Source organism: Lepidochelys olivacea, assembly GCF_965140295.1.
Source record: "Lepidochelys olivacea isolate rLepOli2 genome assembly, chromosome: 7".
NCBI lineage: Eukaryota > Metazoa > Chordata > Testudines > Cheloniidae > Lepidochelys > Lepidochelys olivacea.
The window spans coordinates 57,639,141-57,658,190 of NC_140417.1; the positions used below are offsets into that span (position 1 = coordinate 57,639,141).

A 19,050-nucleotide genomic window follows, 5' to 3' on the forward strand; every position below is an offset into this window, starting at 1 on the left:
GCCTCCAGGCGGGGGGGCCAAGGTCACTTGGGCCTAGTACGCAGAGCTGCTGCGAGTGCCTCCAGGTGGGGGGGGGGGTAAGGACACCTGGGCCTAGTGCGAGGGGGGTTTATCGACACTCGTGGTCTTCCATCCCCTCGAGTTACCTAGTGGCCATGCCCCAGTGTTTCCAACAACTTCCTTTTTTGAGAACACTTAGCAGCCTTGGCTTTGAGTTTTTTTATTTGGGCTATTTATTTTTTTACAATAGGATTTTGCATAAGCACTTTGTGATAGCCCTGAAGAGAATGACTTATTAACTTTTGCAAAAGGGCCTTGACACATGATACTGCACAGCATAATATCATTAATACAAGCAATACAGGAAAGAGAAATTTTAGTAACAGGCTAAATAAACCACTAAGTCAAGACGACAAACCCCAGCCTGAAAACAAGGTTTGCAACCAATTGCTCTTTGGGGCAGTATAGGCAACCTGTGCTCCGGCATGGGCCTTAGCCTGTACCACCTCTTTATAGATTTTATAACTGCTATCATTTACAGATACACAACATCGGGGCCCGACGAGGGCACAAACCCCTCCTTGGGATGCCAAGAGATAGTTCAAAGCCAGCCTGTTTTGGAGGGAAAACATTCTGAGCTGCTGTACCTTTTTATTTAAAGTTTTTATTGCTGACCCTAAATTATTAACTAAGTCCTCTAATAACTCTAGGGCAACTTTTTCAAGTACCATTTGCAGCCTTACAGTATAGTGGGCTATCATGCCATGGCTGGCCTGGAAAACAGTGGCGCTATTTTCAGTACAGAGCACCCTACAAGCTTCTCGGTTGTGAGGGAATTTTTCATATTGCCCTCCAATGCCATAGTCAGTCACCGCAGGGTCTTTTTTTGTGACTTAACAGAGGTGTTTCGGGCATTTTTAATATTTTTTTTGGGCAGTGTGGCAGTTATTGACAGATGAGGAACTCCATGAGCTATATAATAGCTACCTGTCCAGTTGGCTGGCAGCACCTTGTAAGCCTTTTGGCCACATACAAAATAGTGACCCTGTAGGGCACAATAAGGACTGTTTTTTTAAAAAAAACAGCCTTAAATATCCCAGAAATTCCCTTAAACAGTTTATATGCTTTTAAGGGGGCATCCCATTCTCCTAATTGGGTACAAGTGGGGACGTTTTTAATTGTGCTGTTTAAATTACACTTGCCATAGGGACCATTACAAACCCACCATTGGCTTGCTACATTGGAGATATTAACTGGACAGCAAGTTATATTTCCAAACCCTTACAAACATTAAATTTAACTTTGCAACTTCCTGTCCCTATCTCTATTACACAGATGAGGAAATTGAGGCATAAAATGCTTAAGTGATTTGCCTAGGGTCTGTGACAGAGCCAGGAACAGAACAGATGTCTCCTGATTCCAGTCACATACCTTGACCCTAAGTTCATCTTTCATCCCATTATCAAAGCAAGGTCCCAATCTTACAATGTGCTGAGTAATCTCAGCTCTAGGTCAACAGAGCATGTGTCACAATAAATCTGCAAGTGAGTTTTGTACATATTTTTATAAGTAATATTAGAATTGTTCTATAGTAGTGGGCTGAGGGACATACTGGCTGCCACTTCCAGCAGCTCCTTTCAGCCTGGAGCAGCGAACCATGGCCACTGGGAGCCGCGATCGGCCGAACCTGTGGACGCGACAGGTAAACAAACTGGCCGGGCCCACCAGAGGCTTTCCCTGCACAAGTGGCAGAACAAGTTTGGGAACCACTGTTCTATAGGAATATTTACCATACTGGATCAGACCAGAGGTTCACCTCCAGTATCCTGTCTCTGGCAGCGGCTAGCTCAAGCTGCTTCAGAGGAAGAAGTCCTGCAGTACTAGACGGTTATGGGATAACCTACTCCCAGGGAAAGTTCTCTCCCCACTAGTTGCAAGTTGGCTCATACCCCAACATGAGGGTCTATATTACTTCCAAAACGTTTTTTTTAAATTTACCATTGTTAATCTGAATGGCTTAGAGCAGAGGACTCATTTACTTGGCTCATGCCTGAATTTGAGAAAAATCCCATCCCACACAGAAGTGGGATAGTCACAGACCTATATCTGAATGCAAATTACTTATTACAATCCAATCTGACCCATTTTATCTTGTAGCTAGGTGTCACCAAGAAAGAATAATAGACCTTATGTGGCTCAGACCTTAGTATAAACAGAGCCATTAAGGAAACTAGGAGAACCATTAAAGAGGTGGGAGGAAATAGCAGCTGTGAAACCAAGACATGGGTAATTACTTTGGGTTAGAACAGAAGGGCTTTGTTATGAAACTTTCTTCAATACACAAACCCACAAGGCAAGGGGCAGGTTTGGAGGGAGATGGTTCTCATAAACACCTTACATGGAATTATCTACAAATTCTGGGGAACTAACCAAAGGAAGTATGAGAAAGGAGCAGAGCTATTTTTCTTGGCACTGAAGGCTTGTCTACACTACCAGCCGGATCAACAGGCAGCAATCGATCCAGCAGGGGTTGATTTATCGTGTCTACTATAGACGCGATAAATCGACCGCCAATCGCTCTAGCGTCGACTCCGGTACTCCAGCTCAATGAGAAGCGCAAGGGGAATCAACGGAAAAGCACCTCTGTCGACACACCGCAGTGAAGACACTACGGTAAGTACATTTAAGTATGTCAACTTCAGCTGTATTCACGTAACTTAGATCGATCCTCCCCCCGCCCCCGATAGTGTAGGCCAGCCATGAGTTTCAGAAGAGGATGAGCAGTTAAAATGTCTCTGAGGCCAGAGAGATCACATTTAAGAAGACAGGGCAGGTTTCTATGACGCTGTTTCATAGGATTTGGTATGCCTTATCCCATATTTCCTTTTTTGTTAGTTAAGAGTGCTCTAGGCAAGTGGTTCTCAAAGCCAGTCCGCCGCATGTTCAGGGAAAGCCCCTGGCGGGCCAGACTGGTTTGTTTACCTGCCGTGTCCGCAGGTTCGGCCCATCGCGGCTCCCAGTGGCCGCGGTTTGCCGCTCCAGGCCAATGGGGGCTGCGGGAAGTGGCACGGGCCAAGGTTCTGGCCGCCCTTCCCGAAGCCCCTATTGGCCTGGAGCGGCGAACCGCGGCCAATGGGAGCCGCGATGGGCCGAACCTGCGGATGTGGCAGGTAAACAAACCGGTCCGGTCTGGCCCGCCAAGGGCTTTCCCTGAACAAGCAGTGGACCGGCTTTGAGAACCACTGCTTTAGGCTATAAAACCTTTGTGCGGGAATAGAGGTGAAGACTGTTAAGACACCTAACTCCCAACAAAAGTCTATGGAAGTTAAGTGCCTAAACCTTTGAAAAGAAAAAAACCTACTTCCAACCTCCTTTTATTGTTTCCTCTGTTTTCGCCATTGTCCTGTTATGTATATTAGCCAGATAAAGACTAAAATAGGGTAAGCAAGCAGGAACAGTGGATAGTACAAGAGCGGTTACCCCTTTATAATGTGTAAAGAGGAGCATTTGCTGTGTTCCAGCATGGCCCCACAGGCTTACAGATTCATGGGATGAATATAGCCTTTTGAAACATAGCACTGTCCAAAGTGTTATTCAATAAAACTCTTATTTAATTACTCTAGCTGGGGTCAAAAGCAGCTTGCTCCAGCCTCCCTATGTAGTCCCATATCAGCAACTATCTCCTATTGCATGGAATCTTCTCCCTTCCTGTGAAGGCTAACTATTGTCTTTTCCAGAACAGCAGTGCTCTGGAGGGAACATATCCACACCAGGAAATCTCTGGCTGTGATATGCAGAATGAGGCAGCAGTATGCCTTGCTGCATGAGCCTCCTGCCCAACCAGCAGAAAGGAAAATATCCTCCCATGTGCACCCCAAAAGCAGTAAGACCTTCAGCTCCATTTTCAGCCACAATAACTACCAGCTCCCAGAAGCTCTGAACCAGAAGGCACCTTTATCAACATGGAGGTGCAAACTTTCACCTACACATCCCTTCCACTCTGCAGGGCAGGCTAACAGCAGTGTTTTACAGAACAAGGGGTCCTGGTGCATGTCTACGGCTCTTAGACACTATGATAATACAAATAATAAGTAACAACATCAAAAGATCTTTACACCTGAACAGTTTACTTCAGTTTCCTGTTCTTCCCTATGTGCCCATCATCACTGGTCACAGTACCAATGATTAAAGGGCACAGTTCATATCCTGTTAATTCTCCATTAACATTTGTGAATGGTGGAGGAGTTATTCATTCAAAGAGTTACATCCATAATGGCAAAGCCCTTGGTATTTCCTGGCAAATCTGTGAAGAGCACAGCTACAAATTTAGGATGTAGTAATCTGTTAGAGCCACTGAATTTAACCCCCATAGAGACACTTCACTCTCTCTACACCTGGCAGAAGTAGTCTTGGAACATGAGGATTTTCTAGCCTTTGAAAACTAGTTGTCCTTTTTGACACAGTTTCAACAATTTTGACTTTGTATAGCTGTGCAATGAGTTCTCAGAGCTTATTTTCTATTTTCAGGCACTGATATCCTGCACAGTAAAATCTTTTCTTGTCAATATTCTTACTGTAGACAAGGCCACAAACATTGTCAGCCTTGCACTCCTCCAGACCTCTTTCTAGTTGCACAAGACCCTTCCAGACTAACTACTTGCATAGTGTTGATGCTTGGCTCCAGGACGCAGTGTTGCTGTCATATCCTAGACTGAATTCAAGTTCTCTCCTCTCTCCTTTAAGCCCTTCCTTCCAACATCTCACTCTCCACCTCCTCTCTCAAGCTCCCTGTGGCTTATCTCCTATGTGATTATACAGTTGTCTTGTTATATAAACTTACTATCCTTGGTAGTTTAGAATTAAGACACCTGTTATACAATGTCTAAACTGCAAACGATCCTACATTTCACTCTTAAAGGAATCAGTTTTAAATCAGTAAATGTCAATAATCCTTTGACTTTTCCCCTGCACTTGAAACCCACTGCAAAGAGGAAAGATGAAATGCTGCACTTGAGGACAACCAATAAAATGTTCTTGTTGTCCTTTCTATCTGGCAACTAGTTCCTAAAGTTATGAAAAATGATCATGTTATAACTGTTATAAATCTCAGTTTACACTGAATAAATATTATCCAAGATTTATGTTCTTTATTTCCTGCTAATGCAAATATTCAACATGTGGTTCTCCTCTGAAAAGCAACTGTGTAAAAAATGACACCTTCCTACCCAACTGATTGCTCCTGGTTTGTATTCAGTCATATTTATACCTTCAATTATAACACTGAACTTGAGATAGCAAGGATGATTTTGCAGGGAAGGCAGTTACAGGTGGGGGAGAAATCCTTGTACTCGTAAACTTAGCACAGCTGATATATATAGAGAGAATAAACATGAAACCAACATTTTTCCAAGCAGAACCTGTGTATCGATGGAAACAAAATACTAGGAATTATAAACCTCTATATTAACCACTGAAACTCAGAAAAATAAAAATCAAGTCCTTATGTCCTGGCCCTGATTCTGCACTGACTTAGGCCCTATGTGACTGTCATACAGGGGATAAGTCAGCACAAAATTTGACCCCATAATTGCCAATTATACTTACACATGAATAATTTCACTATTTCCTTAGCAAAACGAGAGCTGACGTGCCAAGATGTGAAAGTTAATAGCAAGCAAGCTGTCCCATAGACTCAGGCTGTAAATAAAGCACAAGCTACAACTAGTGTCATATTCAGCTCAACAGCAGAAACAATGAGCATCTTATATGAGCCCATGTTGGATCATAATCAAAGTGTTAATAACTTTGCAGCCAAAACAATCAAGAGTCAAATGGGCTTCATTTGGTTAATAGTGTATTTCCCTGGCTCCGTCTGAGTTAGGAGACGGAAATGCATTCTTGCATAGGCTGCTGACAGCGGGGATAGGGCTGTCTCCCTCCCCCCGGAGCTGCCTGTTGCTTGCAACAATAACCTTCCCCACCCCCACGATTCAGCTGATATGCACATTACCTGTGGAAGGATACTCCCTCCCTCCCATCACACCACCGAGACTGGGAGGGATAGATACCCCTTTAAACTGACTGTTACTATGAGTGGGAAGCACCCCCAAGCAGTCAGACTTTTATGGGAAAGAGATGTGAATCATCTGATTCTAAATGAAGGAAGGGCCAATGCCACTTGAAAATTTGTAGCTCTTTGGGGAGAGCTCCCAAGTCCCTTCCCAATCCTGTGGGGTGGAGAGAGATACCCAGGCTTTTCAGGGGAATTGGGGCTGGGATCCCTTGGCCCTTTTAATGAATTGGGGGGTGGGATTCCGTGAACCTTTCCTGACCCTTTAGGGAATGAGTGGATCCACCAACACCTTAGAGGAATTGGGGGTGGGGCGCCCTGTCCCTTTAAGGGAATTGGGGCTGGGAGCCATGCCGCCTCTGAGGGTGCCTATGTGCTGTACTACCCCTGCCTGTCCCCCCTCGGGTGGGATCCAGTCACTTGCTCCCCGGAACCACTGGGGACACCCCTCCTCGGCCGGTGCGGGTCCCAGCCGCTCCCCATGGAGGTGATGACCCCCAAACCTCTTGCCCTTTGACGGGGGGATACCAGCCTCTTCCCCTGTCCAGCGGGGTGGAGCTGTGGGGGGATCCCCAGCAGCCCCTCGGCTCCAAGGGGCCCCCATGGCGGGGGCAGGGCGGGGGCCGAGCCCGCAATTACCTCGCTGCTCCGCACTGGGCCCAGGCCGGCTGCTACCCATGGCCGCGGCGGGCGGCGGGCTGCTCCTGCGGGGGGCTGCGCGGCTCCTGCCGGCCGGAACGGACCCGGACTCTCAGCTCCTGCCCGGCTCCTGTTTACACAGGAAAGCCTAGCTGTCTGTCAGCGCGCCGCCCTGCCCCCGCCGCCATGGCCGGGGGCGGGGCGGGGCGGGGCGGGGCCGGCTGGGCCTGCAGGGGCCGCGGCGCCGGGAGCTTGGAGCGCGGCAGGCCGAGCCTCGGGGCGGGGACGCGGCGCCCTCAGGCCCCTGGCACTCTGGTTGGTGATAGGAGCCCGGTGCTTGGGTGCCCGTGAACCCCTGCAATCTGTCTTGCCCCCTGTGAAAGTCGCGGTGCCCCTAGGCTGCTGCACGCCAGTGGGAGGGTCCACGCCTCCCCCCAAGGCCCCCTCATAACCCTGGCAGGGGATGTGGAGCCCCAAGGCTGCTCGCCTCTGTGAGGAGGCTGGTGTGCTGGGCTGAAGTATGCCCACTGTGCCCCGAGCACCCCCACCCCTGCATGCCACTCGAGGGCTGTGGGTGGAGGCTGCAGCATGCACCTGCGGTGGAAGACCTGGTACCTTGAGGCCACCGTGCACCCCATGGGCAGAGATCTTGTACACTGATGCCAGCATGCGAGTATCATATTCCCAGGCCACCATGGGAATCGAGGGGGAAGATATTGCAACCTGAGGCCACCATGCCCTTGGCAAGTGGGGACATTTGTGCACTTGGACCCCCCCGGGGGCATGTCACACCCTTGAGCAGCAAGTGACTGGCAGAGAACAGCTCTGCAGTCGTCATCACCACATAAAGTTGCATCACCATCTAATCTCAGACATTCAGTTTACCTGGGAAGAAGGTTTTCTCACCATTTTACAGGTAAGGAAGCTGATGCACAGAGAGAGAAAGAAAGACGTATCTATGATGGCACAGTGAGTCAGGTGCAAAGCCACTAAGAGAACCCAGGTATACTGACCCTGGTCTCACGCCTGCTTCTGTATTCATGTAGCCTCACCATCTTCCCTGAACCATTCTCCCTAGGGTGACCAGATGTCCTGATTTTATAGGGACAGTCCCAATATTCAGGGCTTTGTCTTATATAGGCTCCTATTATCCCCCCAACCCCCATCCCGATTTTTCACACTGGCTATCTGGTCACCATATCCCCCCCTTCCCCGCCCGCCCACCCGCCTCAAAAAAAGGCTCTTAATTCAAGATATGGGTCAGGCCTATATAAATCACATCACCCACTCCCGTAGCTCTCGCTGTTCTAATGCAAGCATAAAAACAATTACACATAACCTTTTTGCAACACCTGAAAGATGTATAACTATATTGAATAGGGTTGTGACTTTTTTACTGGTATAACCCCTAGCGTGGATGTAGTTATGCTAGTATAAAAGTGCTTTATACTGTAAGGTATGTCTACACTACCCACTTGAAAGCACAGCCACGGCCGTGCTGTGACATGGGCAGTGTAAACATGCTTTATCGCCAGGGGAGAGCTCTCCCGGTGATAAAAAAAAAAAAAAAACCTCCGAATGAGAATTCCTGGCGATAAAGCGCTGTCTATACTGGCACTTTTCAGCGCTAAAACTTTTGTCGCTCAGGAGGGTGTTTTTTCACACCCCGAACAACAGAAGTTTTAGCGCTGAAAGAGGCAGTGTAGACACAGTTATTCCCTTCTTATACAGGAATAGTTATACTGATATAAAGCATGTTTAGACTGATAAAACTGCATCCACACTGGAAGCTGGAGTTTAGCAGTTTAACTATACTAGTATAGTTACAGTGATACAATTTTCTAGTGTAGACAAGGTGTAAAAGAGTTAGGCATCCAACTCCCCAGATGGAAACGTAGTAAAGAATATAGCCAATATTCTTGTGTCATCATTTGCTCTTTTGTGATAGGTTAACTATTTATATCATATAACTGTAGGCTTGAATTTTGTAAATGCATAAAAGTAATCAAAGAGGTTGCAGGATGAAAGGCTATGGAGATAATGGGCAATAAATAGAGCCAAAGGAAGAAAGAGATAGAGAGATAGATGTAAGAGGAAGAAAAGGTGGAAATATGTATTCAAGAAAATAATCTTATGAAAGATCCTTGGTGCAATAAAATTGCACCATAATGTTATTTGTGGCTGCTGCTAGACCTGTCGTAATTTCTAGTTTTCATTCCATAAATGGTAAATACTTGTTCCAGAGGGCCAGAGCTGTTCACACAGGTTTTCTGAGATATGTTTGGAATACGTGAGTCTTTGTAAAATAAGGCTGAAGTGAGAATAACGGGAAATTAAAATGATGTAAGGAGGGAGGGAGAGAGAGTTCATTCCTCTGCCCAGCAATGAGAAATTTTATCGCAAGACTTGAGAATAAGTGAAAAAGAACCTGAAGAAAGATGACAACCTTTAAAGCAGACTTAGCAAAACAAAAAGAGGGGGGACCTCTGATACAATGTGAGAGTTCTCTGAGCGTGGTCCAAGTTTTCTGTAATCTGTATCGTGAGTCTGCATTTTTGATGTCAGTAATCTACAGGAATACAAAGCAATTACACGCGCCCAATGCAGGATGGAGGGAAATGATGCTAAAATGAATGACAACGTTAGTGAGGCACGCCTCCCAGAGGTATGCCTGCCAAAAGGTATCTGTTTCCTGGTGTGGAGTGTGATAACCCCTTTATGCTAGCAACACTTCACAATAGATTTTTAGAAAAGAAACCGAAGAATAACTTCTCCAGCTGAACTTCAGGCGGAGGGCAAGTTGGAATTCCAGTTAGAATGTGGCCAGGATAACAGAATTAACAATGTTCCTAACTTTTGTGAAAAGCACTGGGTATCTTTAATGACCACAAGGGGTCAAGAGCTTGGTTTTGAAAAATGACACTGCTAGCATCACAGGGCTGCTTATCTCCAGGGTGGGGCACTGCTTCCGTACTGATACAGAAGGGAAGGTGGCACCTGCTGGATTCAGCAGCACTATTTCCTGCAGCTCCCTATGTTTCTATGGAGATGTGTTGGACTCCTCATTCAGTTATTAACTAGGCTCAGCCCTGCTTGGGTTGTAGTCAAAGTATTTTCCACTACTGGATATAGTATAGAGATTATAATAATCGTGTGTTATTTGGAGGCAGTGTGATATCATGGGGCTTCTGCTTTTGCTTATTTATTTTGTTTATTTCATATTTTTAGCAACTTTTAAGTTTATACAGATGTCAAATCTCTATATTATACATTACTCGCTACAGCAGGGAAAATTACAATGAGATTACTCATTATGGCAGTATATAATATATGCAACATTGCATAGTAGTATATAATGTAATAAAAAGCAGTACTAGTGGCACCTTAGAGACTAACCAATTTATTTGAGCATAAGCTTTCGTGAGCTACAGCTCACTTCATTGGCTGCATCCACTGTAGCTCACAAAAGTTTATGCTCAAATAAATTGGTTAGTCTCTAAGGTGCCACTAGTACTCCTTTTTTTTTTTTTTTTTTTTTTGCGAATACAGACTAACACGGCTGCTACTCTGAAACCTGTCATAATGCAATGAGTAATCCCTTTGTAATTTTCCCAAGTGTGCTTTAATATAGTAGTGTTTCAAACAGCACTATGCTAAAGAGCATTAGGGAACTTTTAGTGCAAGCCAGCAGGGTCTGTGTGGACCAATTCACGTGCAACACATCAGTGCACTTTAGAAATCACACCCCTGTAGTAAACATTGCTGCTCCATGTAGATAAATCAAGCCCTTAGATATAAGCAACATTTATGTAAATATACATTTCTTTCTCTCTCTCTCTCTTTTTTTAATTGGGGGTGTTTCATCAGTTAAAACTGAAAATCAGAAGCCCTAAAGGTATAATGGATAGGTACTAGATTTAGAGGAGACCTAGGTTCTATTCCCAGCATGACCACTGACTTGCTGTGTGACTTTGGGAAGTTTCTGTACCTCTGTTTCCCCTCCTATTCTTTGGTTTCTAGATTGTAAGCAATCTGCCACAGAGGCAGTTTCTCACTACAGCTATGTACTGTGCTTAGTACAATAGGCCCTGTAAGTGGTTGTCACATCACCCCATATTGTCAGAGCTTTGCATTGCAGGGGTTTGCAGTCTGTCTTTGTGCATGATTCAACCCTCCCAGTGAGAAGCATCTATTTCAGAACCCTTTCATCATAACAATAGTTCATTGTTATGTCCAAAGCATCTCAACAAATCAGCCCTTCCTCTGGACTTGTGTTCATTTCCCCCCTTTCTCAGCTACCCTGGAGTCTTCTGCCCATCTCTGCTATTGAGAGGGAGTTTTCCTGAGGGGTGTCTTTTCCTGCAGACTCTGGTTCTGCCCCCTCATAGAAATCTCACTGTGGTTCATCCCCAGATTGAGCTCTCTCTTTTTTATGAGGCCCAAGTGTCCATTAAGTTATCAACTGACCCCTCTTCCTCCTGCCCCCTCTGGCTGTGAAGCCACTAATTAATTATGGCACAGGTGCAATAGATGTGGCTAACTGGCTTTAAACCCTTTCTAGCCCATGATGGAGTTTTGCCCCAATCTCAGCAGGGGCCTCTAGGTGCTGTTGGAATATAAACAATAATAGTTATGCAGAAATAAAGTTTCACACACTAATAACTTTCCGAAACAAAATTAAATGCACATCAGAAACCAGACTACAACGTACAACTGACCAACATTTAAGCCTAAAATGAAGGAAGCTGCAATAAGCTATTGATATGCCTGACCATGCTGATGGAAAGGGTCCATTATCCCACTCACTTTCCCCTTGTCTCATATGTTTTGTGAAGGTTTAAATGAATGAAAAGTAAAAGATCTAAACTGCACCAATGAAGACCAGGTTGGAAATGCCTCAAAACTGTTTCCAAAACAAGAACAGGTTTATTATCAAAGAACAGAGATCCGAGTGATAGTAAAAATGATGGAAACAAGTGGTTACATAAAAAACAAAATTATAATATGCTTTCTAGAGACTAAACTAACAAGTTAATCAGTCTAAAGACATTTCTTACCTAAGGTTCTCCACAACATTTCCAATCAAGCTTGGTTGAGACTCCTTTTTTGTAAAAAGAAAGGGAGTACTTGTGGCGCGAAAGCTTATGCTCTAATAAATTTGTTAGTCTCTACGGTGCCACAAGTATCCGTAAAAAGAAAAGGAGTACAGACTAACATGGCTGCTACTCTGAAACCTTTATTGTAAAGCAAACTTGCTATCTATTTACATCCCAAGTGAAAGGTCCCAGAGATGACTTCTTTGCCCCCCAAATAGAGCAAAGAAGAGTATCTTTGAAGAGTATCACAAGATAAGGGGCTTTCCCTAGTCCCCCTCCCGCTGTTCTCATCTTGTTAGTTTCTGAAATTCTTAGAATCCTTCATTTGCATTTGGTTCAGACTGGTTCACCCATTGTGAATGAGACAATACTCAATTTACATGTAAAGGAGGGGTGGGCAAACTGCCACATCTGGGTGGGGAAATTGCATGCAGGGCAATGAATGTAGGTCTGGTGCAGGAGATTGGGGTGCGGGAGGGAGTGCGGGGTATAGGAGGGGGTGTGGTGTGCAGGAAGGAGCTCAGGCAAGGGTTGGGGTGCAGGAGGGGTGTGGGGTGCAGGAGGGGCTCAGGGCAGGGGATTGCAGTGCAGGAGGGGTGCGGCAGGGGGCTCAAGACAGGGCATTAGGGGGATCAGGGCAGGAGGTTGGGATGCAGGGAGGGGTTCGGGGTGCAGGCTCCGGCCTGGCACCGCTTACGTGGAGTGGCTCCGGGGTGGCAGCGGCGCGCAACAGGGCTAAGGTGGGCTTCTTGCCTGCCCTTCCCCTGCACCGCTCCCAGAAGCGGCTGGCACCACATCCCTGCAGCCCTTGGGGGTGGGGTGGGGGGGCAGAGGGCTCCACATGCTGCCCTCACCTGTGGGTACCTCCCCCGCAGCTCCCATTGGTCGCAGTTCCCGGCCGAGGGGCGCTTCAGGGGAGGTACCTGCAGGCGAGAGCAGCACGCAGAGCCCTCTGTCCACCCCACACCCCCTGCGGGGTTGCAGGGATGTGGTGCCAGCAGCTTCTGGGAGCGGCACGGGGTCAGGGCAGGCAGGGAGTCTGCCTTAGCCCCACGGCGCCATGGGCTAGTAATCCCGCAGGCCGGATCCAAAGCCCTGATGGGCGGGATCTGGCCTGCAGGCTGTAGTTTGCCTACCCCTGATGTAAAGAGATAGATGATAAACATCTCTTGGCTGACAGAAAACCTGTTTGTCACCTGTGCGGGTGACCAACCTCCAGATACAGAAATTAAGAGTATATTTTCAATCTCTATGCATAACTCTTGTATAATATCTGTATGTACATTTCACAGTGATACTGATGACCAGTGTGACACTGGCCTGTATTTGAGACATCACATGATGTCAATTTTTTGTGAATTACAATGTACATACCAGACTCAGGAGATTCCTGTAACCCCTAGGCCCCCCTCTCCATGCCCCTTGCCAGCTGGCACTGAGAGGTTCCTGGGTCAAAAATGACCTCTTCCTCTTTCTGCTAACCAGGGGCTACACCCACTTGGGTTTAATACAGGCCTAGGCCACACTGATCTGTGCATTCTTCATCTCTAAGTGTGGTAATTATAACCACTCTATGTAAAAATGAAACCAGATGCTCAATAAATTCTGGCAGGTGCAGCATGCCGCAACAGCTTGTCTGCTGACCAACACTAGTTAGAAAATGCCTTCACCAAGCATTCTCATCATTGCCATGGCCATGCATCAAATACAGGATCATGTTAAATCCTTGGGTCTTTTGAAAATGTTTACCTAAGTCCCATTGTCAAAAGTGACTTTGGCTGAGATGCTCAAAGGGAGTTAGGGCACCCATGGGCAGCATGTGAACCACCCAATGCGGGAGTCTAGCCCCTGGTTCCACCCCTTCTGCCCAAGGCCCTGCCCCTCCCCTACTGGAGCCCAGAAACCCCCGCCCCACTGCAATCACCCGAGCATCCCCAACCCCGGGACGCCCGAGTGCCAGGTGAACAGCGTGGCCCCAGCCGTGAAGCGCTGGGCAGGTGGCACAGTCCCAGCGCTGGGTAGGCAGGCAGCGGCACGAGCACTGGGCCCAGCTGCCCCAAGTCCCAACCACAAGCTGCCCTAACTCAGGTGGGGGGGGAAAAAGCAGGAAGCCGGAGGGGACCTGGGGGCAGAGCGTGGGCAGGGCCATGCCAGGTTGTTTGGGGAGGCTTAGCCTCCCCCAGCTTGCGATACCCGCTGCCCATGAGGGCACCTAAGTACCTTTGAGGATGTGGGCCTTAGGAGCCAATGAATGTCAGTGGGACTTAGTCACCAAAGCCACTTAAGTGCTTTTGAAAAATTTCCCCCCAATCTTCATTTTCACTCCAAAAGCTCTCAATGGGCTGGGCCCCACCTACCTCAGACACCTGCTCTTCTTCTGCAACCAAGAGCACCGGTGGTAGCTGCCATCTTCAGGAACACTAGAACTCTCGCCAGTGGAGGTGACACTAATGGGAGATAGAATCAGGGTTCTCTGCAACAGTTCCACAGCTGAGAATGACAACTTTGATTGACTTCAGGACAAAGTGCAAGCTCTATGTCTTTGCTAGTGCTTTCCCATTAATTAGACAACTAATTTTTTTTTAAAAATCTGCTTGTGCCCAGAATGGAGGAAGCAAAGAAAATCTAGATAACTGTCTCCCGTTCTTGGAAAGTGAGAAGAGATGAATGAATTTAAGTTTAGGAGGTAAGCTGTTCCTATGGACATATTACATATTATAAGGTGCTCAAATAGATCAGTATATTGCTACTAACTTGAACCATTGTTGGCAATCTCAGTAGGGAGTATATGGAGACATGGCCTACTTCACTCTGCTAAGTGGGTACTTCCAGCTCCAGGTTGAGGAAGATGCTTATATACCAAGGTGATGAGGGTCTAAGAAATAGCTGTGATGGCTAGATTCGATAGATAAAGATATTGATGAGGGGGTGGGTGAAGCTTACCTTGGTACCCTCCGTCCTGTATCTGTGCTGTGGGTAGGTAGACATGGCCCTCAGGGCTACCAGTCAGACATGTTTCACCAACAGTAAATACTAATTTTTGTTAAATGGAGATGATAGAAATTTCTGTCCCCAGAGTGAGACCCTAATATTGCTTAGAAGCAGCATGGACTCTCTCAGTGCACTTACAGAAGAACCTCAGAGTTACGAACACCAGAGTTACAAACTGACCAGTCAACCACACACCTCATTTGGAACTAGAAGTATGCAATTAGGCAGCAGCAGCAGAGACTCCCCCACTCCCACCACAAAAAAAGCAAATACAGTACAGTACTGTGTTAAACTACTACAAAAATAAAGGGAAAGCAGCATTTTTTCTTCTGCACAGCAAAGTTTCAAAGCTGTATTAAGTCAATGTTCAGTTGTAAACTTTTGAAAGAACAACCATAACATTTTGTTCAGACTTACAAACATTAAGAGAGTTATGAACAGCCTCCATTCCCGAGGTGTTCGTAACACTGAGGGTCTACTGTACTAGACACTTTTCAAAACCCTTAAACCCCCACAAGCATAGAAGTGACAGAGCCAAAATCATGTCAGAAAAGTGCACCATGTTGAAATGCCGCATTGCCCACTATGAGTAATTTATATTAGCCAGCCCCTTATATTGAGCTAAGTATCACTCATTCTCCCCATATAAAAGAGTATTCTGCAGTACTGGACCCAGAGCCTATATGCTTCCATAGTGATACTGCAATGTTTTAGGTGATCATTTTAGAATTCTGCAGTGTTTCTGGATAGCAAGGTTATTTTAGCAGGCCTTAATAAATTCAGTGTTTTAGTGTTATTTGCATTAATATCACCACATTTTTAATGGGCTGGACCAGTTTCATCCCATGTTAGGTGGGAGGTTGCTCTCTTAGGACATTGTGTGGCAGAACGGTGATGCAACTTCATGCACCAGAATGTGCAACATTGGATCATTTGGCTTCAAAAGACAGCTGTAATGAGCTCCCTGACAAAGTGCAGTGAGTTCTGAATACGCATGCACAAATCATCCCCATCATCTCTAATTATATAAAAATGCAGCAAAGGAAAATTTAGGCCATATTGCAGTATGATCTATTAAGCTGAGAAGCCTCATCACCGAGGACATTTAAAACTGGACACAGCCCTTGTGAATGGGATCATTCATTTCTCTCTCACTCGTTCTGTGTAGAGAAAGGACAAGGTGAGTGCCTAAGATTTTTTATTCTCTAATTTCTCTTGGTTTCAGCTCAGTTTCCCTCCTCCCTTCCACCTGCATTTCCTGTGCTGGGTGTTTTCCCATCTGTTCATTCTCCCATGTGTGCATCACTAGCAGTAGACTGAAAGTGACTAAGCCTTGGTCTACACTAAGAGTTGGGGTCGAACTTAGCAGCGTTAAATCGATTGAATCCTGCACCCGTCCACATGATGAAGCCCTTTTTTTCAACTTAAAGGGCTCTTAGAATCGATTTCCTTACTCCACCCCCGAAAAGGGGATTAGCGCTGAAATCGACCTTGCCGGGTCGAATTTGGGGTACTGTGGACACAATTAGACGGTATTGGCCTCCGGGAGCTATCCCAGAGTGCTCCATTGTGACTGCTCTGGACAGCACTCTCAACTCAGATGCACTGGCCAGGTAGCCAGGAAAAGGCCTGCGAACTTTTGAATTTCATTTCCTGTTTGGCCAGCGTGGCAAGCAGCAGGTGATTGCAGAGCTCATCAGCAGAGGTGACCATGATGGAGTCCCAGAATTGCAAAAGAGCTCCAGCATGGACCGAACAGGAGGTGCGGGATCTGATTGCTGTATGGGGAGAGGAATCCGTGCTATCAGAACTCCATTCCAGTTTTCGAAATGCCAAAACATTTGTCAAAATCTCCCAGGGCATGAAGGACAGAGGCCATAACAGGGACCCGAAGCAGTGCCACGTAAAACTTAAGGAGGTGAGGCAAGCCTACCAGAAAACCAGAGAGGCAAACGGCCACTCCAGGTAAGAGCCCCAAACATGCCGCTTCTATGATGAGCTGCATGCCATTTTAGAGGGTTCAGCCACCACTACCCGAGCCGTGTTGTTTGACTGCTTCAATGGAGATGGAGGCAGATGGAGATGGAAGCAGGTTTTGGGGACGAGGAAGATAGCTCACAGCAAGCAAGTGGAGAAACTGGTTTTCCCGACAGCCAGGAACTGTTTCTCACCCTGGACCTGGAGCCAGTACCCCCCGAACCAACCCAAGGCTGCCTCCTGGACCCACCAGGTGCAGAAGGGACCTCTGGTGAGTGTAGCTTTTAAAATACTATACATGGTTTAAAAGCAAGCATGTTTAATGATTAATTTGCCCTGGCATTCGTGGCTCTTCTGGATGTACTCCCAAAGCCTTTGCAAAAGGTTTCTGGGGTGGGCAGCCTTATTCCATCCACCATGGTAGGACACTTTACCACTCCAGGCCAGTAGCACGTACTCAGGAGTCATTGTAGAACAAAGCATTGCAGTGTATGTTTGCTGGCATTCAAACAACATCCGTTCTTTATCTCTCTGTGTTATCCTCAGGAGAGTGATATCATTCATGGTCACCTGGTTGAAATAGGGTGCTTTTCTTAAGGGTACATTCAGAGGTGCCTGTTCCTGCTGAACTGTTTGCCTGTGGCTGAACAGAAATATTTCCCGTTGTTAGCCACAGGGAGGGATGAGGGGCTAGCCACGCAGAGTGGGGAGGCAAAATGCAATCTTGGAACGAAAGCACATGTGCTATGTATGTATTGTTAACAGCAAGATTTACCGTGAAGGAGTGTACCCATTGTTCTATAAAATGTCTTTTTAAATACCACTGTCCCTTTTTTTTTCTCCACCAGCTGTATGTGTTTCAAGGATCACAGGATCTTCTCCTTCCCAGAGGCTAGTGAATATTAGAAGGTGCAAAAAATGCATTCGCGATGAAATGTTCTCTGAGCTCATGCTGTCCTCCCACACTGACAGAGCACAGATGAATGCGTGGAGGCAGACAATGTCAGAGTGCAGGAAAGCACAAAATGACCGTGAAGAGAGGTGACGGGCTGAAGAGATTAAGTGGTGGGCTGAAGCTGAAAGGTGGTGGCAGTGTGATGAGAGGAGGCAGGATTCAATGCTGAGGCTGCTGGATGATCAAACTGATATGCTCCAGCATGTGGTTGAGCTGCAGGAAAGGCAGCTGGTGCACAGACAGCCGCTACAGCCCCTGTGTAACCAACCATCCTCCTCCCCAAGTTCCATAGCCTCCTCACCCAGACGCCCAAGAACGCGGTGGGGGGCCTCCAGACACTCCACCCCAGAGGATTGTCCAAGCAACAGAAGGCTGGCACTCAATAAGTTTTAAAGTTTTAAACTTTTGAAGTACTGTGTGGCCTTGTCCTTCCCTCCTCCACCACCCCTCCCAGTGCTTCTCTCCTCCACCACCCCTCTTGGGCTACCTTGGTAGTTATCCCCCTATTTGTGTGATGAATTAATAAAGAATGCATGAATGTGAAGCAACAATGACTTTATTGCCTCTACAAGCGATGATCGAAGGGAGGACGGAAGGGTGGTTAGCTTACGGGGAAGTAGAGCGAACCAAGGGGCGGGGGGTTTCATCAAGGAGAAACAAACAGAACTTTCACACCGTAGCCCGTCCAGTCATGAAGCTGGTTTTCAAAGCTCCTCTGATGTTCACCGTGCCCTCCTATGCTCTTCTAACCGCCCTGTTGTCTGGCTGCGCGTAACCAGCGACCAGGCGATTTGCCTCAACCTCCCACCCCGCCATAAATGTCTCCCCCTTACTCTCACAGATATTGTGGAGCGCACAGCAAGTAGTTATAACAGTGGGAATATTAGTTTCGTTGAGGTCTAACCGACCTCAGTAAACTGCGCCAGCGTGCCTTTAAACATGCAAATGCACATTCGACCACCATTCTGCACTTGCTCAGCCAGTAGTTGAACGGCTCCTGACTACTGTCCAGGGTGCCTGTGTATGGCTTCACGAGTCATGGCATTAAGGGGTAGGCTGGGTCCCCAAGGATAACTATAGGCATTTCAACATCCCTAACAGTTATTTTCTGGTCTGGGAATAAAGTCCCTTCCTGCAGCTTTTGAAACAGACCAGAGTTTCTGAAGATGCGAGCGTCATGTACCTTTCCTGGCCATCCCACGTTGATGTTGGTGAAACGTCCCTTATGATCCACCAGTGCTTGCAGCACTATTGAAAAGTACCCTTTGCGGTTTATGTATTCGCCGGCTTGGTGGTCTGGTGCTAAGATAGGGATATGGGTT

The 19,050-nt window shown here is 46.7% G+C and overlaps 1 protein-coding gene and 1 long non-coding RNA gene across 4 annotated transcripts in view; one reads left to right on the forward strand and one right to left on the reverse strand.

The window, feature by feature from the left end:
* Positions 1–6,888, reverse strand: part of MARCHF8 (membrane associated ring-CH-type finger 8) — a 173,298-nt gene extending 166,410 nt beyond the window's left edge. The window contains exon 1 of one of the 3 annotated variants that reach the window (XM_084633909.1): positions 6,710–6,888. The gene's annotated coding sequence lies outside the window, so the exon portion shown is untranslated. The remainder of the gene's footprint in view (positions 1–6,709) is intronic. The other 2 variants (XM_084633907.1, XM_084633908.1) reach the window with 2 other exon arrangements.
* An 8,692-nt stretch (positions 6,889–15,580) lies between these two features.
* Positions 15,581–18,252, forward strand: LOC311523206. Its single transcript, XR_014712293.1, has 3 exons — positions 15,581–15,976; positions 16,655–17,044; positions 17,622–18,252. It is a non-coding gene; the product is annotated as an uncharacterized lncRNA (long non-coding RNA).
* Positions 18,253–19,050: the final 798 nt, after the last annotated feature.